Raw genomic sequence first — 24,917 nt, forward strand, 5'->3', positions numbered from 1 at the left:
CACACACACACACACACACACACACACACATACACACAAAGCTGTTAGAGACTGCATTCACTGTGTGATCATAATTGATAGCTATATGTGAAAATTGTTACACAATTTAACACATTAACTGCCATGTGAGTTGTATTTAACTCACGCTAGTTTTGAGCCCGGGGTTTCATGAGGCATATATAACTCACACATCTCTTCACCTTGGGAGCACTGTGAACTATTTTTCAAGTTGCAAATAATTCACACACAGAAAACAATAAAAAAAACCACAGATTTTTCCTTGAATTAGAAAGGATTGTTTTGTTTTCAAAGTTTTCATTCTGTTTTCGTAATGAAATACCGTGGCCCCAAGGAAAAATTTTATTTTTTTTCTAGTGTGTCTGTCAATGTGTTAAAATGGCTTTCGACTATTATGTCTTATAGTATAAGGCAGGCTAAGCTAAGCTATGATGGGTTTTTGTTTATCTTAAATGAATGTGGGCACACTTGTTTTTCTATTTCTAGCAGTTTCACACTTTTAGTCACGTTTCAGAAACAGGTTTTGAATTCTGGTTTGTTTTCTTCAAGGCACTGGATTCTCTGTCTTTGCAGGCATGCAGACATAGGCTGTAAAGTAGTTTAGGTGAAATGGGGAAAAATAGTTGAGCTGGGAGATTAAAAGACTTGCATTAAATAATCATGAACTGCCCTTCCAATACCAGCAATAATATGTTTTTCCAAGTATCTGTATTCTTATTGAAATAGGTTGCAACTATGCTTCAACAGTTCAAGTACATGGTTTTTCCACAATTTACCAGTGAATGTCTTGAGATTTAGGACAAAAAAAAAAAAAAAAAAACTAATGCGAATAAAATTGTGGAAAGGATTTGGAGATTTGTAAATAGACATTAATTCTTTTATTTAACATTTTCAAGTGTGGAGAATATTCCGTGTGGTAATAATTAATATAGTCAATTTTTATTGACTCTGCTAATTAAAAGGAGAGGAGACTTGCTTTTCATTAATTTTTCCCCCCAGAACTTTATGCAATGAGCTGTTTTACATACCAGATGTTCTTGTGGCTTGGTTTTGATTTGATTTCCTTCACCTATGCTTCCTGGAAAGCATAGGAGGATCACAACCTGGCAATACTCCATCCTCAACTGAAATTTGGTCTTAAGCTTCTGCTATCTTAATCATATTGCTTCATTCAAAGGACAGTGCCTAGTCCGATCCTTTTGAACTCGGCCAAAAATACATACTTGTACAGCATAGAAAATGTTCCAGCAGCTCAACTCAGAATAGCTGATGTGGAAAATATATTTATGGAAGAAAACTACAAAAAGGCTCCCTGAAATTGTATTTGGTCTTACTACACTAAATTTCAATACAGCCAGAATCTTTCACATCATTTGGGGAAGAAGAGGCCAATGTTGCATAAAAATATTGTTACTCTAGTCAGTTAAAATAGTTCAATAAAGATAGCCCAATGAGTTTTGAAATTGTACATTTCGTGAACTCTGCTAAGGTCATGGAAATTTTGAATTGTATCTATAGCAGGTGTAAGTTTTTCTCTTTACTCCTGGGCTTAAGAAATGAAGCATTGCTTTAATTTTCTTGGGCATACATTGCTGGGTATTGAAAGACATTCACCTGAAAGGAGGAATGTCTACATTTCAGCCACAGTCATTGACAAAGTGACCCTAAAATGGAGAAAACTGTGGCAGCTTTGTCTCCAGGCCTGCAAAGTGAGGAAGAGAGGAATGGTGTAAATTAAATGTAATGCTATGGTCTAAATGTTTATTTCCCCCAAATTCATATGTTGAAACCTTACTCCAAGGTGATGTATGAGGAGGTGGGGTCTTTGGTAAGTGACGAGGTCATAAGAGTGGGGCCTTATGAATGGGATCAGTGTCTTATAAAAGTGACACAGAGAGCTCCCTCGCCCCTTCCACCATGTGAAGACACAGCGAGAAGGCGCCATCTATGAACCAGGAAGTGAGTCCCCACCAGACACAGACTCCGCCACGCCGGGATCTGGGACTTCCAGCCTTTCAGAACTGTGAGCAATAAATGCCTGCTGTTTATAAGCCACCCGGTCTGTGGTATCTTGTTATTGCAACCAGAAAAGGACTAAGACATGCTGCTATGCCCCACCACAAAAGTAGACTGGAAATACAGAGAGCATATTGCTATTCCGACTTGGTACCAGTCCTGTGTCTAGGTGCCCTGATAACCAGGTCCACAGATATGTAGGCCAACTTCCTGGCACGGAATCAGCACCTTTTTCAGTGCCAGTCATAAGATAGCGGGATGTTGATAAACAAGCATGAAACCAGTTGCAGTTTCATCAGATTTAAAGGACTTTGTAATGTAACATAATTTTGTAATTTTCTTCTGTGGATTGGATTTTATCAAATACACTTTGCGTTGTCTCAGACATTTCAAGATCAAGCTTTCTCCAAACGAGTGTTTATTTAAAGCAAATAAAAGTCTTTGTGAAGTAAAATCCAAGAGAACTATGCATAAATCATAAATCCATTCATCAGAGAGAAATATTCAAGTGTTTTGTGTTCGGTGTTTTAATCAGAGTTCCTCTTTTATCTTGTGGCTTGGGCTCTTGAATAGGAAAAAAAAAAAAACGCCTTACACTTTTCAAATAATATGGAGGAAACACTCCATGCATTGAAATAGTCTCGAATTCTACTTCAATTGAAAGGAAATACTGATAGTACCCTTTTATTTAATTTGAAACAATTTGAACCCTTCTACTGGGGCTATAAGCATTTTGTACCTTGAAAACCTGTTTAATGTCTCCTCTGGCTATTCCTAATGCCATCTAAAAATCAAGAAACACACTGACATTTTCCCAGTCTCTGGGGGACCATAAAGTCTAGATTTAATCTTGGAAAATGAAGTTCTCTTTAATACTTGCTCTAATTCTTCCTTTCTAATTTATGACAAATAATGTCTCCCAGTTCCTTGTCACCGGGGTCTCCAAATACATTATGCCATGAGTGCTACCTGCTCAGATGGGTCAAGAAAGCCTATAATATCACTACTGACTTTCACGTGTGAGATGCTCAGATAATCCTATGAGACCTGAGGATGTTTAACCTTTTAGAAAAGGCACGTAGATCTCGGGGAGGCTCTGGCTTGAAGATAGCGATGTCAGACTACTCAATTTGAGCGGCAGTTGAATGTCCCGGAACAAATCACTCATGGTAGGCTGAGTTAGACAGGAAGATGACAGTTACGATAAATGGCACCATTTCACAAGTGAGAAAAGGGGTCGGAAATATTGCAGAAACTTGAGAGGGAATTTCAGAGAAAATAGGAAACATGCAAAGAAAGGCTTAAACGACAAAGAAATCGCTTAGTCACGCTGCGTATAGGCTACGCAATATGTTAAGTATAGGGTTGTTTTAGGTCTAGGAAACCCAGGAGTTAATTGAAACAATAGGAAAAGTGAGCCTAGATGTTTATCCCTGGTGTAACACAGACTTAATTCCTATTAAGGTTTAGGAGAGAAATGAAGGATAAGGACAAGTTGTGGAGAAAAAGGTGAAGGATGAATGAGCATAGCATGAGATCCAGATAGACTGGAGAAATTAGTCATTACTGTCCTTTTTGTTTGGTTTGGTTTAGTTGTTAGGACTGCTGATTCTGTTTGTAAAATGGAAGATACAACTTGGAGATATTTATAATAAATGGGAAGGACAGAAATTAATGATGGAACAAGGTTGGAAATATTAGTAGAAAGAATGTAGGGAATAGAAAACCATGCCAACGGAAGAGCAAGGCTATTCCATCCAACGGTTTTTATCAAATGACTTGTGGTTGAGTTCATTCTTTCCTTTTACCATGAGGACAAATGAAAATTCTTAAATGTAGCGAAAGTAACGTTGGGTTCTCACCCCAAGGCACTGCCAAATGACCACATTTTGTAGTACAGGGAAGATATGCCCAACTCTTGTACAATTAACTCAGAGGCATTCATTAATTTCATTTACAAGAGTCATTAAAATGTTCATCTTGAAATCAATACAGAAATGCCAATCACATTCTAGACAATTAACTGGCAATCATACCTAATCATATAGCATTATGTTTATGACCAGAGTCTTTTTCTGTAGTGATCAACAATGATCATGTTTATTGAATCTTTTGTGCTCAGACCGAAGTCTCCTGCAATTTAAGTTTCACTGGGACAAAGAAAACATTGTTGGTGGGTTGAAAGAATATCAGTTTAATGTATAGGAGACCTTATAATTGCGATTCAAATATTAAGGAGCCTATTTAAGCTAAAACTCTCATCCTATATGTTAGTAACAAAGTTTGTTTTTTGGGAAAATAATTTATCAGAGAATGTCTTCTTTAATAATCTATGTAAGGCTGATCTGATTTCTTATTTAAAATCAAATTGATTATTATTTAAAATGAGAGATTTTAAATTATTAAATGTTGGTGATAAAACCCTAAGATATAAATGAAATGATACAACACAAATGAATAATCATTGATAATTTCATTGATGTCTTCCTATACAAATGGGTAGACTATATATCCCCATTCATATAAGTTGAGAATGATTTGAACTGGCAATATCTACTCTTTTATTTTAAAAGTAGTCATCACTACATGGCTTGATACCCAATTATTTTATAGATGAAAACAAAAATAGGTAGAATGTTTAATGAACTTTGTAAATAAATCATGAATATTTTTCTTTTTAATTGAGTGAGGTATTTTTTCTCCTTTGTGCACTTAGAGAAATTCTTGATTCAAATAGGAAAAAAATATCTATTTAAGTTATTACAATTCTTTCTTAAATTTTTCGTGCAATGTAAAGTTGGAGGAGACCTCAAAATTCTCCTTAAGGTACATCCTAAATTCTAGTTTGGAATTTCAGGAAGATAGTTAACTAATGTTTCCTTCCCTAATATTGAAATAGTCTCAAATTCCACTTCAATTGAAAGGAAATACTGATAGTACCCTTTTATTTAATTTGAAACAATTTGAACCCTTCTACTGGAGCTATAAGCATTTTGTACAGTGAAAACCTACTTAATGTCTCCTATGGCTATTCCTAATGCCATCTAAAAATCAAGAAACACACTGACATTTTCCCAGTCTCTAGGGACGGAGAAAAATACCTCACCTAATATTGTAGGTTTAGGAGCATCCTTGTTTTTATAGAGTCTGAGTTACAGATTACTTAACCTGCCTTAGTTGATAGAGGATGTTTTCACCTTTAGCGCAAAAGCATTCTTCCCAAAATCAACCTAATCTCTCCCCAAATAGATGATAGATAATAGATGATAAATATGTAAATAGATAGAGAAACAATAATTAACAAACAGATTATTGATAGATACATCACTTAGACCCCTCAGAACAAGCAGTACACACCTGATTTCTAGGTTGAAGGGCATGCCTCTCTGAAGTCAGAAAAACAAAGGATTAACAAAGTAAATATGAACTTTCAATATCTTATTTTCATGCAGCTTATATTCCTTTAAAACTTTTTGGTTTATCACAAACACATGCTGCCCGAGGTGGAAGGATGTCTGATTACCAGGTATAAAACCTGCAGGGTGAGACATATTTCAATCCTTTATTAATGTCTCAAGCTCCATGTATTTTTCATGGCTGATGCATTTTTGAATGTTAAGAAAAGCTTTAATGGAATGAAAGTATGAAAGATGGTAAACAAAATTATCTTGTATGTGAGAGATACATAAATCAAATTTTGTAGATAGAGGTTGAAAACCACTACTATTTTTAGAGAGATTAATACCTTTGGTTTACTGTCATTTTTATTCTTGTTTCTAATTGTGTTATTTTTTGCATTGGTACTAATCCTGTTGACTAACTCTGTACAGGAAATGTCACATTCTGAAAGCAGCTGGGCATTTATCTTATAATTCATGATGCTTTCTTTCATATGTGCTACACTTTGAATTCCAGAAAAGAAAGCCTGTAGATGTTTTCTGCCAGAGTGTAAGTAGACGGCTTTGACATGGTTCTTGTTGTGTTTGTTGGCTTTAAGGAGAGCAGCTCCCTTTTTGCAGACAAACAGAAATAACTGTCATGATCCACAATGTACATTTATCCAACATAAAGAAATCTCCCTTATAAATGTCCTGAAAAGTGAAAAACACACAGACACCCCCCCCCATTTTTGCATTATACCTTCAAATACCATCAGCGCGTGGGATCTCTGTCAACCTTTCCCCACCTCCTTAGATTATAGCTTTCGTAAGGGTAAGTTCTGCCATTCCACAAAACATTTGCCAAAAAAGTAAATAAATATATAAATATGTATTCTATAACTTTTTTTAGATATCACATATAATTTTATAAAATATCTATGAGATGTTTAATAATTGCCTGTATTTGGAAAAACATATTTATAGCGTGAGATTCAACAGCTAATCTATTAAAAATCTATAAGAGAAACCATTAGTAAATGAAGTAAATGAAAGAAAACTCAAACTGATTGCAAATGGAGAAAGCAAAAAGTATTATGAATGCAAGTATTCTGGTATTTCAATTAACTATAAAAAGAGCAAGTACTGGTTAAATACATGCAAAAGAAATAGGAAGAATAACTTAAAATGATTAAAGGTGAAGAGGCCATTCTTCTAAGTGAAGTATCACAAGAATGGAAAAACAAACACCACGTGTACTCACCCTCAAATTGGAACCGATTGATCAACACTTATGTGCACATATGGAATTAACATTCACCGGGTGTCGGGCACGTGGGGGTGGAAGGAGGAGGGAACGGGTATATTCACATCTAATGGGTGACGTGTGCACTTTCTGGGGACAGGCACGCTTGTAAGCTCTGACTCGGGTGGTGCAAAAGCAATGTAGGAAACCAAAGTGTTTGTACTCCCGTAATGTTCTGAAATAAAAAAACATTTTTCAAAATTTCAGTAAAAAAAAATAGTGCTAAATGGCTTCCACTGTCATCCTTTGAAACTTTTAAAGAATCAAAATTTTTAAAAAAATTTCTTTTTCACTATTTCATTACAATTGGCATCCACCAGCAAATTCATTTTTAAGATACAACGAATGCTACTTTGGGTTTTGTTGTAGAATATCGCTATATATTTTTTATTCCTCATGTGCAATAAATTAAAATTATCAAGCAATGATGTCATATATATACCATTGATCAAAAAAATATGCAGCTTTAATTTGTGCAGTGTATTTTATTTATCAAAGAGGTATATGTTCCAATTTTAGGTGTTCCCATATTTGATATCAAACAGTTATTTAGAAAGCACAATAAAAGTCACAATTTTCAAGTTTGATCATTTAGGGGATAAAAAGTTAAATGATAGTATACAGAAAACCGCATTTTTTAAATTTACGACGACAAATCCAGCACAAATATCTCTTTTTGTCCTACTGAAAAATAAGTTATTTATCAGTTCATGGAAAAACGTAGATCCATGATAATTTAATTTCGAATAAATAGCTTTCCAGTACAACTTTCTGTTTTTCCATCATGTCACTTAAACAAAAACTTAACTGCTGAGTTGGGAACAAAACCATTTAGTTCATTGTAATTTCTCTGCAGAGAGTACAACAGAAAGTTCTTAGTGTTACGTTGGAGTAGGTGAGGACCCCAAACTGGTAAGAAAGAAGTTCAGTATTTATTGTGCATATGCTCCAGGTTTTTAAAATATTTGTGACATAGTTTTATTCCACTTCACAACCCTTTCCATACATTAAAAAAAAAAACAAAACTGAGAATCAAAGACATTTATTAATCAACCCAAACTCTTCAGAAATAGAAAAAAACAAGTTCTCTGACTTCGGTTTGATGATTTCAGTATTTCATGGTTTCCTTTTAAAGAAATATGCACTTTTTATTAAAAAAAAAAAAAAGAAACACAAAAATAGTTGGAGGAAAAAACTTCACATACATTTATTAGTAAGCATGAAAAACCATTAATGTTACTTTTTTTGCCTTTAGCAAATCTTCACAGGGACATCTTTTGCTTCAAAGAACCCTCACATTACGAGGGGAATTTTTGGAAAATAATAAAATCATGTATTTTCTTATTCAAAAATATCCTAGAATGAAAATGCCTTCAAATTTAAATTTTTTGAAGGGTGTCGTTAAATGGGTAGGTTTTCCATAAAAAAGAACAGGGTAACATAAACAATTCAGGCTGTGTTTTGGGCCAAAACTTTATGGTGCTGTAATATAAAAGTCTTAAAAATGCAGAGGCTGTAAAAGAAAGAAGCTCGTTTGTCTTTCATATTCTGGGTGGGTGGCTGGCTTGGTTCCACAGAGCCATGCAGGGCACCAGGCTACTAATAACTTTGTCGTTTTCAACTACGTCTTTCCCAACATCCCATTTGTGGGTGATTGTGTTCACATCGAAGGTGTGGAAGGCGACCTCCCTAGCAACATTTCTTGCCCCTAAACAGAATTACCTACACTGCTCATCTCGCCTCTAAAAGGGAAGTATAAAAATATCTGGATCCCATTGGGATATTGGATAATTCACTTTGTGATTCTCCCCCTTGAGCACAGTAAATAAATGTCTTCCTCTTATTAATCTGCCTTAATTGTGAGTTGATCTTTCAGTGAACTTTCAGGGGAGAGGGGAGGTTTCCCCTCAGCCCCACATAATAATCAATTGCAAAGAACTTAGTCATTCATCCACCAAGAAGAGGTTAGTCAACTTAGTTTTTAGCTGAACACCCCCATCCAGATATTAGGAAAGGAACAAATGGTTTTGGCTGGGAGAAGGCAGGGTTTTTTGCCATGGAAGGAACAACTTGTTAGGTGAAGGATCTGAAAGCATAAAACTTTCTTGAGGAGTACGTTCAATTTTCTTTTGGGCATTCAACTGTCACAGGATTATTATAGCTGTTTGAAAAATAGATTTCTTCTTAAAAAGTATTATAATCATATTATTAAAAAAATCTGTGCAAGTGTATTTGTTGGTACATGGTTTGTGTTGTGTGTTTATCTCCAAAGTATAACCTACCTCAAGGTTGGAATATTAATAACAACTTTCCTAGCAAGATCTTTGTGCATTGATTTAGGACAACACCAGAACGTCATGGTGACACTTTAAAAATAGTATTCAGAAAGGGACATGTCTGATTTTAAACTTTTCGGTAGCATTTGGTTACATAAAAGTTTGATTGGAATTCACAGGGCAAATGAATTATAAAGCGATCTACAAGACTGAAGCTATAGCCATTGTGCTTATTTTGTTTTTACTGGAGCAAGGACCTCATATAAAACATTACATTGAGTTTCTGTCATGTCTATTATAGCTTTGAATGCTCTTTCCCAAGTTGCTTAATAGTGCAGTCTGTTCCTGTCCAAATAATTTTAAATGCAATAACTCTGATGTATCACTGCCAAGTACCACGGAGTCCCATAAACGAACCATACTATGACATTTCATAAAAATGAATAATTCAACTCATTTTTGTTGTTGTTTCTTCAAAATCTTCTTTCAAAACAAAGAATTATCTTTACAGGGATGGCAAAAAAAAAAGAAAAAAAGGAGATTGCCTGAAGATGGAGGCGTGCTGTTTTTTTTTTAATGAAATAATGTTTTCCGCTGTGATTTATAAGCAAATTTAGTTATTAGAAGGTGCATCCATTTATGTCAAAACCACTCTCCTTGTGCAAGACGGATTTTGAACACCTGAGTAAAAACCAAAAGTTCAGATGTCTTCCTTTGAAGCGATGATCTGTTTTACATCCCTGTTGTATAACACCAACTCATTGTGATACAATCTTTGAGGATATATATCCTTTATAATTAAATCGCCCCAAAGGAAGTTACCAGTCCCAATCTTCATCTTTTTCCTATTTTTCCTGCAGTGCAGAAAACTAGGAAAAACCATGTATGGCAGGATGAGGTGGCATCTTGCTGCTTCATGCTTGTCGGTCATCTTACCTCCACAAGCCCAATGGCCCCGCAATACTTTCTTTCTCCCCAAATTCCACAAATCTTATTGCCACACACATAATGGTGGAGACCAATACACGTTTGTTAGCTCACAGACCTGTGGGTTGGAAGTCCTGCTCCACGTGGGGGGGTTCTCTGCTCACAGTGTCACTTTGAAGGAGTTGGCCAGTCTGGGTTTTAATCTGGAGGTTCTGGGGGGAGTCCACTTCAAGTACGTTTGGGTGGTTGGCCGGATTCAGTTCCATGTCATTGTACAGCTTTCTGCTTTTCCTTGTCAGCTGTTGGGTGAGGGATGCTCTCGGCTTGCAGAGGCCAATCACATTGCTTGGAATGGGGTCCCTTCAAAGCCAAGGAAGGTACTGAAACTGCCCTTCAATAACGGGGTGCCAGGTGAGAACTGTAGTAAGGGCCTAGCTAAAAATAATGATAATAATTAGTTGCTGTCGCCCTGTTTGCTTCTCTATAATTGCCACTCCGGAGCCACGCCGCTGATGACCATAAAGATTCTTAACTTCTCCCCATAGCTGGTGTCCATAAAGATTTCTAACTTTGGACAAAACCACAAATAATTAGGAATGATAAAAAAGAATTGAAAACACAAGTTACTTGACTGGCATATATAGGACAATGCAGGCAGGAAACCATATATTTCTTATTTGCCTCAGATGCACAAAGGACATACACCAAAATTGACCATATGTTGCACCATAAAACAAATGTCAACGTATTTCACGGGATATGGAAGAGCACAAATACAACTAGAAAATCACCCAAATATTTGTAAATTAAGGACATACCATTAACTAACCCAAGGGGACAAAGAAGACATACATGGGCGATTAGAAAATATTTGAATTTAATGAGAATTCAAATCTGACTTGTAAAACCGTGTGGAATGCACCTAAATTTAGGCTTAGAGAGAAATATGCAGCTGCCATAGCCCATTCAAGCTGCTATAACAAAATACCATAAACTCTCTGGCTTATAAATAGTAGATATTTATTGCTCACAGCTCTGGAGGCTGGAAGTCTGAGATCCCGGCGTGGCAGAGTCTGTGTCTGGTGAGGACTCACTTCCTGGTTCATAGATGGTGCCTTCTCGCTGTGTCCTCACATGGTGGAAGGGGCAAGGGAGCTCTCTGTGGTCTCTTTTATAAGACAGTAACCGCATTCTTGAGGGTTCCGTGCTCATGACTTCATCACCTCTCAAAGGCCTTACCTCCTAATGCTATCATATTGGATATTAGGTTCTAACATATGAATTTTGGGGAGACACCAACATTCAGACCATAGCAACAGCCTTGAGCATAAATAATGGTTAAAATTCATGTTGAATATTAATGCTGTAAATCAGTGTTGATTAATAAGGGTTTATTAATGCTGAAAATGTATGCTACCAGTATCTATCTGAACAAGTTAGAAAAAATACAACCAACTGAACTCGAAGACATTAGAAGAAGATCAATTAAGGTAAGAATAAACATTAATAAAATACAAACAGGAATCATTTCTAAAATTGTGGAGTGAAGACCTCTGAAAATCTTCTCCTTACAAAAAAAATCCTAACACTTGCAATAATAACCAAAATTAAAGTTTTCGAAACTCTGCTAATGAGCCTAAAGCCTGCAGCAATCTGAGGAGAGTTTATTCAACAAAGATGGTTGAATTTTGGTACCAGAAGGAAACTTTGTGGTGTTTTCACTTTGTTTGTTCCCCTCGCCCTCTCCCCAATTTCATGGTAGCCTCGGAAACCAGCCTTGAAAACACCATAGCTGTGAAAACGAATAGTCTAACAGACGTTGGATGGGGCAGAATGAAAACAGAGTGCCTCGAAAAGCTCCACGTCAGGAAAAATTTCTTTATTTGATCTGGAAGCTTTAAGGAAAGGCATCATTGGCAGAATTTGTTTTTATTTAACTTGACTGAGAGCTTGCGCGATGGGAAAAGCTGTTCTCACGCTGTGACTGTCAACGGTAATCATTCTTCTCAACTGTTCTCAACTGTTTCTCAAGAAACACATTCTTACCTAGACCAGGGCTTAGGGCATATGACCAGCCTCAACGAATTTAAGGCGATTGAAATCATGCAATTATGCCTCTGATCCAGAAGGAAAAAATTTAGCAACAACAGAAGGAAATTTGGGAAATTTGCCAAGTATGTGGAAATTAGCACACTAATAAAATACAATAGGTCAAACAAGAAATCGGAACAGACGTTAGATAATGATACGACACTAATGAAGGTGAAAATACAACGTACCAAAATGTATCCAATTTTGCGCACTTTATACAGCTAAAATAGTGCTTAAAGGGCAATTTATAGTAGTCAATGTTTTCATATAAAATTAAGAACGTCTCAAAGCAGTAACCTAACCATTCACTTTAAGATTGTAGGTTAAGAAGATCAAATTAAACCAAACACAAGGGAGGAAAGAAGTAGTGAATATTGGAGTGGAAATAAATGAAATAGAAAAATAGGAAAATGATAGAGAAAAATCAAAGTCTGGTTCTTTGAAAAGATCAACTAAATTGGCAAATCTTTACCTAACCAAAAAGGATGACCTTAGGCTCAACCAGGAAGAAATTGAATTCCTGAACAGACCAATATCAAGGACTGAAATTGAAACAGCAATAAAAAACATTCCAAAAAAGAAAAGTCCCGGACCAGATGGTTTCACACCCGAATTTTACCACACCTACAAAGAAGAACTGATGCCTATCCTGCAGAAATTATTCCACAGCATCGAGAAGGATGGATTCCTCCCCAACACAATTTATGAAGCCAACATAACCCTGATACCAAAACCAGGAAAGGACGCAACAAAAAAGGAAAACTACAGACCAATATCCCTTATGAATATAGATGCAAAAATTCTCAACAAAATTCTAGCTAACCGAATCCAGGTGCTTCTTAAGAAAATAATCCATCATGACCAAGTGGGCTTCATTCCAGAGATGCAGGGATGGTTCAACATACGCAAATCTATAAACGTAATCCACCACATAAACAGAAGCAAAAACAAAAACACCCCCAGTCCATGGAAAAGTTGCTTTACAGAGCAGGCATAAGACATAAAAATAAATTTATACTCAGATTAAATGTGTAGCTTTCTTACATTCATTATAAAAATACATTTTCAAGCATTCATTTGGCATTATATGCAAGTGCACTTTTTGCATAGTTTTTATAGCAAAATAGTAGAGGTTTTCAGAAGTATACATGTGCATGGAGCTAACAGATATGCATATATTTGTTCCATTTTTCTCTTAAAAAATAGAATTGCATCTTCAATACAGTAAAGGGTAAGGATTTTCTGTCTCGTTAAATCTAGACTCAATGAGGTGCAGATGCGTTGTTATAAGTAAAAACTGGAGCCCAGTTCATCCTGAAAGAGGCGGTCTCTCAAAAAAAGATTCCCCTCCCCTCTGTATTATTGTGTTGTTGCTCCCTGAAATGTAAGAGGCTAAGGGGAGATGGACAGGTAGGTGGGTTCCTCCTTTGTCTAAGCCTGGGGCAGATCTGGAGCAGGTCTTCCTGGAGACTGAGAACTGATGGCTTGATCCCTGGAGACCCCCAGGCACAGAGGCTACTTCCCTTTGCACTGTGGGGTGAACAACAGAGTAGGGACCCCAACAATGAAGAGGTCTAGGACAAGGGATCCCCTAAATCTAAAAGTCAGGAGGCGGAGGAGGAAATGCAACAGGGAGAGCAGAAGCCCACAAAACAAAGGGCTGAAGCCATTAAGACGATTCGAATAATAAAACAGCACCTAGGAACTTGAGATCCACAGGAAGAACTCAGATCTCTCCTTCACGTCAACCTGCTAGAATAGAGAATCCAAGATGGGGAGACAGCAGTGAACTGAAATAGGAGAGAGACATCACAGCTTGCTAAATATTAAACAACTGTGAGATATAATGAAAGGAGTAGAAAACCATTCCATATCAATGAACAGAATTTCCTCATCAATACCACCAAAACTCAGCTCTGTCTTGCTGATGCAAACATACTGAAAAGTAAAGTGATAAAAAATGTTAAAATAAATGGATTCAGAAACCAATACTTTGTATGAGGGACAATAATAGTGATAGTTTAAGTCAGAGTGAGATCTAATGTTAAAAAATGTGATGATAAAAAATAATATTTACATCAAGTAGAAATAGCAGCTAAACGATTGGAAAGAAAAGCATTGGAAATGAAAGGAGAAATTCTTACAAATATATTTATAGAGGCATAGTTCATGCACACCACTTTTTGAATTTGAGAAGTCAAATCTAATAGTGAAAAACAAAGACAGGAAAACATAATTCAGATGATAGATTCAATTTAATATATTATCTCTCATATATATATAAACCCACACATATACACGCACATATGCGATAACTTTATATACATTTAATGCAGATATCCATTATTGAGAACATATGTTTATATACATATAGTGTAGCTACAATTTGTATACGGTAAATCTCAACAAAATCTGAAAAAGTAGAAATCCTTAAATCATGACCCCAAAAGTTGAGAATGAACCACAGATCATTGGCCCCACGATTGTACATTACTTAGAAATAAAGAAATGCAAGCTGAGGTTATTCTGTGTTCAGAGGGGATATGAAAGCCGAGCCCATAAACCATCTGAGGGTAATTTTACTGATGGCCCACAGCAGTAACGGCATTCAAAGGAAAACACAGCCTCAAATGCCGTCATTATTTAAAAGAAAACAGAGAAGGAAAGGAACTTAATGCTCATTTGAATAAATTAAAGAACAAAATAAAGCAAAATTAAATAGAAAAATGCTAATAAAGCTTAAAGCTAAAATTAATGAAGTGGGAGGTATTAATAAACATTATAGCCATCACCCAAGATGATTCTTAAAATGATACACTAAAATAATATAGAAAAAGCCTCTGTGTGCCTGATGTATTATAAAGACACAAACAGCAAGATTGAATTATAGAAAAGAGGCATGAAACAGACACTGGGGAATGTAAAGAAGTGGAGACTTACAATTAAAAAAAAAAAAAAACTACACGAAAATCCGTGACGCCTAATTTGAAAACCTAAACGTTTGGACCCCCCATAATATTCTGAAATAAAAAGAAAAGAAAACGGAAAAAGTAATCTTGAGGTTAAACTCTCCTGTTCCACAGACAACAGTGAAGAGCTCCTCGATTTGTCTGATGAGGACAGTGTAGAAATGTGTTATATAGCAGATGCCCTGCCCAGAGAGCTTGGCACCGACCGCATGTATTTTAGAGTCTTCATTGGTTAGGTGGAAAGGGAATGCATTTGGTTTTCCATATTCATCTTTATTAATTTCATCCAGAATTCATTAATTCCTTCACAAAGTGTTGTGGTTCTGAGATGTATTTCTTATTAAAAATCACACAGCAAATAATAAGTGTGTTCTTGCCGTTTGTGCTAGCATCCTAAAACCCTTCTAAGGTTGAGGCATGGGGGAAAAAATTATCTGTTTATAAAGAAGAAGGAAGCAGTTGTCCCTCCTCGGATGAAGGTATCTCCTCCTTTTTCCAGAACTTTGGAATGTAAAATAAAATCTCTCCGGGAACTGAGGGACCATGTGTTTTTCATCACCTAGAGATGGTGCTGAGATAAGGTTGAATTCCCCCTAGAAATGTGAATGTCTACCTGGATACCAGCTCTTGTCTGACAGACACCTGAGGGCTTGGCCCAGGGTTGAGTCTGAGCTGCAACACTCTGGCTTTAGGGCAGATAAGAGTTTTATTACCCTTTCCAATAAGAGCAATTAACTAGAAAAAACGGCCACTTACCTAATTCTCACAGGCTGTGAAGATGCTTCTGAGAGACATGAAAGCAAACATTCTCTAGCTTTATGTCCATGCCTTGCCTCCGAAGGCTAAAGCTTCTCACAGAAACACTGAGGCATCCAGGGAAGTTTTCTCTCCACAGAACAATATTTAAACCTATGTCTTATGTCTGCTTTTAGGATAAAATTAGAGAATACGTGAAATAAAGTACTTCCTACATAAAGCATATACACATATGTGGCCCTAAAATAATGATTATGGTACACATAAATATAATTCAAGACTCTAATGATACAGGTGCGTTTAAAATTCCTTTAAAATCCAATGGTCTATCATGAAATGATGCCCCACGCGGTTAAGTGGGTGGCTGTGAAGAAGGTTGCAAAGTGTTTGGAAAACTTTACGTGCAGTCACTGCCCTCCATCGATTCAACAAATGAAAGGGAGTTGTGTGGTTACATCGATAGGCATAGAAAATTCGTTTTGGAGTAATTATGCAACTCAATCTAAAACAGCAAGAAGAAAAGGATAAGACATCTTTAAAAACACACAAATAGCAAAAGCACTCTTCTAAAATCAATACCAATATCAGCCTAAAAAGCAAGACACTAAAGTCATTTCAATTAAAACGGGGAGCAGGTGGGAATGCCTTTTATTTCTATTATTATCCGACCACGGTTTGAAGATCGTAGCAAATGCAATGAGGCCAGTAAATGAAGATTCGTTGTAACAATTGGAAAAGAACAGATAAAATGAGAGCACTTGCGCTGATAGCGTGAATGTTTACCTGAGAAAATCTATTAAAAAGCGATTACAAAAATAAGGTAATTTGATAAAAGGGCTCAACACAAGGTAAATAAAAAAATTATTAGCTTTTTAAATATACTCCCAAAAGAACCTGCAAAGGAACATTCTATACATTCTATATAGAAGGTTTATATGGGGATATTCTATTCAAAATCCAATCATCATTTTAAAAAATTAGGAATGAAAATAAGAAAGGCATTGGGAATACATGAAATCTTATTAGAGAACACAAAAAGATGTTCTAATGGAAGTACATACTATGGTCACAAATGCTTAAATTCCATGAAAATGTGAGTTCTACCCAAACTGACATGAACCAATGATGATTCCAACTAGAATCACAACAAGCTGTTCTTTTTCACGGAAGACAATGACGTTAGGGTTCATATAGGAAGATACATTATCCAAGTACAGTGAAGACATCGACGAAAAAAATAATCTGTGACCTAAGGCATATGCTACTACAGATAAGACTTCGCTGGAAAGATACACAGATCAGTATGTTATTGTCATAGGCGACACAGGCTTGTGGGCGTGAGGGGAAACTTCCCCTGTCCCCCGAAATTTGCTGGAAGATAAACAGATTAATGAGAGAGAGAGGTTTATTTACCATGTCCATGGGGAGAATTGCAGAGTGATTATCCAGTATCCCAGTGCCATCCAGACATTTTTATACCCTCCTTTGAGAGGGGAGGAGAAGATGAGGAGTGTAGGTAATTCTGTCTAGGGGCATTCAGTGGTTGCTAGGGAAGATGAATGGACGGGGCGGGACAGATTGACTTGTAAATGATGCTCTTTGCAAGTTAAATTAACCTTCAATGACAGGTATAACATTTAAAAGGATTTCGGCCAGGTCTGGTTGCATTCTTGCTCTTCTTTATTGCAATTTACTGAGCTAACAGGGAAGGGAAGGGAAGTCCATTGTTCTTTCCATGGGTCCCTCTGGTTATGCAGATAGAGGGGAAGCCCCTTCCAACACCTGTTGATCTCTAAGGGCCTTTAAATCAAAATACTCTTTATACCAAGGAGTGGTATTTTGCGGTGAAATTTCCTGAGCTCCATCAAGGCAAAATACCCACCAACCACAAATATTGAATGTAAGTGTTGTCCCTATGGGAATTGGTTCTGCTGAGTTACATAAATAAAAGAACATGTAAAATTATCTTTTAAGTCATTTTAGGGACAGTAGTATAAAGTTGGAAATTAAGAAAAAGCCCTGTAGGGTAATATACAAAGAGGTATACTTCTGAGGGAGGGTATATAATTGGACAACAGTTAAAAGGCTTAACTGAAGTAAACAACTAGCATACCTTCAAGAAAATAGCATTTTTTTTTAAATAAGCCATCGATGTCTGTTTACTTACTGTTTAAAATAATCGAGTAGATGCTTGAAGAATTTGCTAGGCCAAAATAGGAAAAGCCAAATTAATTTTGCTTCTGTAAAATAGACGATAAAATTTCAGCATATGCCTCATTTTATCAAGGTAGAGAGTGTTCTGTTATACTTTGCTTTTTCAAAAAACCAATATCTTTTTAAATTAAATGTCATAATAAATAAATACAGCAGATCACTGCTAAAATTAAAGTACTAGGAAACTCAACATATCGACAATAACTGAGGAATAAATTGTGTATGATAATAACAACGGTGGCTTAGCTTCATAAAATTGTATTTTCTATAAAATAAGAAATATTTTGTAATAGTATTGCGATAAATGTAAGAACTCAATAAATAAACTCAGCAGGGTGTTTCATTTCATTATTATTTCATTCACTGATAGGTTACATACTGCATACTGCAATAGTAAAAATCATCAAAATATTTTGGTATTTTAAGTATTAAGAAATAATGAATTCCCTTATTTATAGATAATATTAATTAAATTCTCAAAAAATGATTGAATGCCTAAACTCTGCATCAGTGTAAAGGATTGTGAACTAAAATAAAATCTTAAGGCTCCCCCCGCAACTGGCTGACTGAATGGACTCAGTCTTGGCCAAGGGGTTATCCTAAAACTAAATCGCCTGCCACCAGGAGAGGAGGGAGGTCAGGCATGCCTCATCATGCCCCTCCCTTGTTGGAGACATCCTTTGTAACCCATTAACAGGCCTAAGGCTATGCTAGTCACACCTTCAGGTCCTCAATTTACACAACAAATATATGGCCAGTAGCTTGTCTCCCATTAACAGACTTCCTTATCTTAACTTAAAACATTCCAAGCTTGTCGACAAAGCTTCATGTCTTTAACCAAGTATAAGTCAAGGAGGCTTTAAACCTACCTATAACCTGAAAGCCCACACTTTGAGATAACGCACCTTTTCGGGCCAAACCAATGTGTGCCTCCCACGTATTGATTTATGACTTTACCTGTAACCCCTGTCTCCCTGAAATGCATAAAACCAAACTGTGACCCAACCACTTGCTTAAGGCTTCTTGGCGTGGCTCCGGGTCATGGTCCTCAAATTCGACTCAGAATAAATCTCTTTAAAATTATTTTACAGAGTTTGGCTTCTTTTCCGTTGTCAGGATGAATCCAAAATATATTACTTACTTTAAGAAATCCACATGATTTTTCTTAGCTTGTTTATACCAAAAATTGCATCTTCAAATAACACAAATATCAAAACCCAACCTGGAACCCTATGAAAATGTAGGTATATTTGATTATCTGAGACAAATGCACAGATTCTATAGGGCATGCTTTATCCTGCTAGAAATCTGTACTCTGGTTTATAAGGAACTTAAGCCTTGAAGAAAAGATGAAATTAATTATTCTGCTGTAGATCGGCTTGTTGTTATGATTGTTATGATTTTTACCTAGTAGCAAATTTAAAATAGACTAATTATTCTAAAATAATTTCTTAAGACATTCTGCTGTTTCCGATTTATTCCATATTATGCTTTCTGTGACATAAATTCCTTACATTAAAAACATAGCCTTTTAGGTTTTTCTTATTCCTTGGCTTTACTTTTCTGGGTACATACATGCAACTCTCATTGATTCTGTCATTCGCCACCTTCACTTAGTCTTTTAAAATGCCCACTCCAGTGCCAGGCAGCTAATGTGTTCACTGAGCTTGGGCAGAGCTGGGAAATTAAGTTAATGACTGGTGGGATATGGGGAGTCTACTGTTAAAGGGGCGGGCAAAGAAACAGCTTGGAAGTGGGTCGAATGTAAATTAAATATGTAGTTTTAGGGATAGAGTACAGTTGAAGGAAAGATTCATGTTCGCTGTTTGCCAAAGTAACTTGTCCAATGAATCTTTGTGGAAAGAAGGAAAGACGGAAGGAAGGCAGAGACATAACTGAGTGTTTTCTGCTGTTGTGTGGGCAGAGAGTCCACACCAGTGCAGGCACAGATATGAAGGCTCAAGAGAGAACAGCTAGCTGGGCTGTTGCGTGCAACCTAGAAACCGTAAGCATCTTGGAAGAAGGGTCTTTGGTTCCTTCCTAAGAGAGCAGTGTTATGGGTGGCTGGTGAGCTTAGCAGAAGGTATCAGTTGAGCTATCAGAGGATGGATTCAGTGAAGATGCACAATGCAAATGAACAAAAGTTTTGAAGTCTTAGAGGAAAACTGAGTGGGTGGGAAGTGAAAACATTCATTGCACGAACTTTCCTTAACGTTTGAATGAACGGCATAGGGTTTTACGGACATGCAAGAATGACAACCAGCTCTGCAAAGAACGTCAGTGGAGCAAGTCTCTGGGGCACAGGCAAAGTCAGACATACTTTAGAACTCCTAATGACACGTTACTCCTCGTGTTTTTTAAATGTATTTAGATCAACTTATTTTTCTGTAAATTTAGTTCTAAGTCTCTATGTTAAGGGATCTGATGAGAAAGTTACTGATAAGATGTACCGTCAGAGAAGTCCAACCTATCAATCGTGTGGCTACCAAATCAGCCCTCTGAGAAGTAGCAATTGTCTTGTTACTGTGCACAAACTCATTTCCATCTGACTCCAAATCGTGGTTAGTAGTTAGATTCACCACCTAGTAGTTTCCTTTGTCTTTATTTTCATACATTTTGCATATGACCCTTCCACCACAGAGTCAAATGCTCTCCTTGCTTTTCTTTTAAAATGAGGCTGTCCAAGGGGAAACACATTAACAGAATCCAAATATAACACTCTTCGTAGTAAATTTCAAAGAGTTCAACCACCATTGGTGTTAGATTTTTTTCAAAAAATGTGACTTAGAGAATACCAGCCTCCTTAAATCCATTCTGAATTAGGATTCCTTTGCTTTAAATTAAAGCTGCACCAATATTTCAGGGAGTTAATGTCTTCATCGTCAACGGGTCTTGAAATAATTTCAGGATGTAGAACTTAGAGCGTAACATGTTTAATGTGCTTGAGATCAATGAAGCATGATAGATTGTATTTATTTTTAAGAGATTTATAAATAGGGATGGCAAAGAGGCAAAGGATGATAGTGGGTAACATTATAAATAGCAACTGTAAATGCAAAACTTAGTGTAGAATGTCGAAGGGATCTTTACTAGAGATTTGCCCACAGATGTTACAGAATTGAGCTCTATGTAGGATCCCAAACAGGGTGTTTGTAACAGGATGTGCCGTTTTCCATTTTGCTAATGTGTGTGTGTGTGTGTGTGTGTGTGTGTGTGTGTGTGTGTATCCCTGTGCATGGATGTGTGAAGACCAATTCTCTTTGCTATTGACAGAAAAGAAAAAAAAAATGATGTCTTTCCTGGAGAGAAAAGGCTAAGGAAATCATTTTGTCGTTATTGTTGTGGTTCACTCCCTTCTCTCTCTTCTTTTCTGGACTTAAACTCTGCTACTGTCATTTGCCCTGCAAAAATGCATTGAGCATTTTTGTCCGTGCCAAAGAGATGTAGACTCAATGTCACTAAATTAAAAACATGTATGTGGAAAGGAATATGTCCCCACTTGCAGTAATCTACAATCTAATGCAGAGGACAAGTACAAATGTGGTTTAAATATCTTTCAGAAGGTTAAATATGGGTGAGGTGAGCAAAATACTATTTATTCCTGTTTGTAGATTATGAGGTCAGATAGACGTAGTGAGATCGGATGCATATATTCAGGGCAGTGAACCATAAGAATAATATTTTCTGTGCTACAATAAATTGGTTCTTTAGGGACCAAAGACAAATTCCCCTTTCACCCTATGAAAGTTCACTAAAATCAACTTAAAAAAAAAGCAGATTGATTGGAGAGAATGTATATAAAATGTATTAATGTGTACATGGGACTCTTCAGAAGAAAGACTGAAAGATATTGGGCAAATTGTTCATTTTTATGCTCAGGTCCAACACAGCGTGGGTGGCCATGTAGAAATAGGATGGACGAAAGGGCCTGATCTGGTGCTGACGGACTGAGTGGGAACCCAGCAAGGCCTCTCTTTCTAGACTCTTCTTGGCCCCTCTGAGCAGCGTCCTTTCTTTGGGTGTGGGGAATGACCCTCTCTGGAATGGGGGTCTCATGACCTACAGCCAGACAAGGCAGTCAGAGAATTTCCTTATGGCCAGTTTTTGCATAAGGCAGGGAGGAATTTCGAGTCATCTTTTTAGGGTTTATGGATGGCTTTGGGGAAAAGGGGTTTTCGTTTCTGTGACTCGCCTTGGGGAAGAGGGATTCTGGTTTCCACGGTTACCTGGGGGGGGAGATGGGACAGAGACAGGAGGACAGGAGAAGGTCAGAGGGCACGTTTTGCTTCTGAGGCCTTCATTTGGGGTGCTTGTTTACTGAGCCCCAACAGACGCTTTGTCAGAATTGAAGAAAATGGAGACGGAAAGACGTATCCATTTCTATTAACTGTCAGTGTGTTTTGGAGGTGACCTTCCTAATGCTTCACCACTCCGGGAGAATGCACGGCCAGGTTCCTCCTTAGATTTATGTTGTCCGGGGTTCTGAATTGGAGCCCTCGGAAGCTGACTCTAGCTGATTAAGCAGAAAGGGGCTCATTAAAAGATATTGCTTAGGTCCCGAAATTGCTGGGAAAGGCTGGGAAGCAGCCTGCAGGGAAAGCTTTCAGGAACAACGTAGAAAATAAAGCTCCTGTGTCGGTCTGAGGTGGACGTTGCCAATTCTGCCCCTGACCCCCAGGTCACTGGAGGCGTCGCTGCCAGCTCTGATGCCAAGCCCAAGGATGACGCCACTCTTTAAGTCAAGGTCATGACCTGCTTTCTGTGTAGCTGCGGCCATCAAGAGGTGTCTACTCTGGCTGCCAGCGACATGCATCAAAATAGCCCTGATTGGAGTTGCCCACATCACACATTGGGGTTGCAGCAGCCTCCTCCTGGCGGCGAAGCTGTGAATTTAAATTTTCTGAATTCCACCTGGAGTCCAGGAGACTCAAAAAGCAAGAAGTATGCAAGACAGAGCAAGCGAGTGCAACACGAGTCAGGGAGCTGAAAATACAACGACCAGAGAAATTTCTGGAGGCATTGCGTGATATTGTGATGGATGGATGCCTTTCCTCCCGCTCCAGGAACTCTAGTGTGAGTGAGGGCTGGCTCTGAGACAGACAGATGAGTGCAAACTGCATTGGAAGAATAATCCCAGCCTTGGTTTGATGCTGGTTCATTAAATAGGAGCACCTAGTTGTCTAATGAGTTTATTAAATGCAGAAAGCTATCCCTTGTTACTTAGCATCGTGTTTTAGAGCTTCATTTAAACATCTAACACGAGCAAGGCACAACTGCCCCATATGTGAAAGAAAAAAAAAGATTAAAAAATTTAATTGAGGGTACTGGAAATAGAGGAATAATTAAGCACTTTTTACTCTAAGCTCTTTGCAGTTGAATGAGCATTTAAAGATGAAAGAAAAATCCACTTCTTTTTAAAAGGAGGCCAAGCCTTTCCTACTGAGAAAGGATTAAGTGGGATGTTCAAGAGATTTTTTTGTTTTTTTGAAGAATTGCAGCTTTAGGAAAAAAGCAACCAATGCAGTTTCACAAAAAGCAAACAAAAAAGACAAAAACAAAAAAACACTTCTCAGAAAGAAGCCTTAAGGGTGTCCGGCAAACATAATTATTCAGGAATAAAAGCTTTACTCATTTCTACAAACGTCTACCATTTGACAACATCAGATATTTCATCTTTATCCTGGGTCTTCCAGATCCAAAATTTCCTTGAAAACACCACGATCAGCGACGAATCCTATCTCTGTCATTGCTATCCATAATTTTTTTTCTTTCCTAAAATCTGCCTGTGGAAGGAGAGAAGCCAGAACCTAGCACACATTTTTCTCCCAAGTGATTTCTTCATGGTACGGTTCACTGAGATTCTAGCCAGTCATGGTCAGGGAATTATGCATGCTTTGTGGTTGATGTAGTCAAACTGCTCAGTGAGAGGGAATAATGTACATCTCCCACAGTTTTGTGGACAGGTTGTCATCTGTACTTTGAATATAGGCACCCACCTATGAATAGCTCACTGTTTGGCAGCCTTGGTCGCTGAACAACCTCAACACTCAGACTGTTCCCTCTTCATGTCGATACCAAGTCTTCCCCCAGTATAGTAACGAGTAGCACCATCCTCTTTGAATGCACAGCTGCTCACAAATGAAAACAGGAATCCGGGGTTTCCCGGTTATGCAACACTCTCTTGCACTAGCAGAACTCCAAGATCTCCCCACCATCTTGCCTTCCTTCAATGCCAAAACCTCAGCCTCGAATCTCTCTGGCCTCTGAAATATCTGTCTCACTTCTTCATCGTGGATATACCCACAACCACAATCTTCTCACATAATCTCATGCCAGAGGTAGTTCTTTCTTTTTTCTTCTTCTAACAGCCTCCACATTGAGGCTGATGATGTTAACAACACAGACTCCCTCTTCTGGCTCCCCCGTGCTCTGCTCCTTTGAAAGGCAGTCCTGTCCATTTGACCCAGCAATCCCACTGCTGGGCATCTGCCCAAAGGAACAAAAGACATTCTATAATAAAGACACCTGCACTCGAATGTTTATAGCAGCACAATTCACAATTGCACAGATGTGGAAACAACCCAAGTGCCCATCAATGCACGAGTGGATTCATAAAATGTGTTATATGTACACCATGGAGTTCTACTCAGCTTTAAGAAACAATGGTAATATAGCACCTCTTGTGTTATCCTGGGTGGAGCTGGAGCCCATTCTACTAAGTGAAGTATCACAAGAATGGAAAAACAAGCACCACATGTACTCACCATCAAATTGGTACTAACTGATCAACACATATGGAAGCAACATTGATCAGGTGTGGGGCAGGTGGGAGGGGGAGGAGTGGATGTGTAAATTCACACCTAATGGGTGTGGTGCACACTGTCTGGGAGATGGGCACACTTGTATCTCTGACTCAGGCAGTGCAAAGGCAATATATGTGGCCAAAGTGTTTGTACCCCTGTAATAT

Source organism: Propithecus coquereli, unplaced genomic scaffold (assembly GCF_000956105.1).
Source record: "Propithecus coquereli isolate 6110/MARCELLA unplaced genomic scaffold, Pcoq_1.0 Scaffold52, whole genome shotgun sequence".
NCBI lineage: Eukaryota > Metazoa > Chordata > Mammalia > Primates > Indriidae > Propithecus > Propithecus coquereli.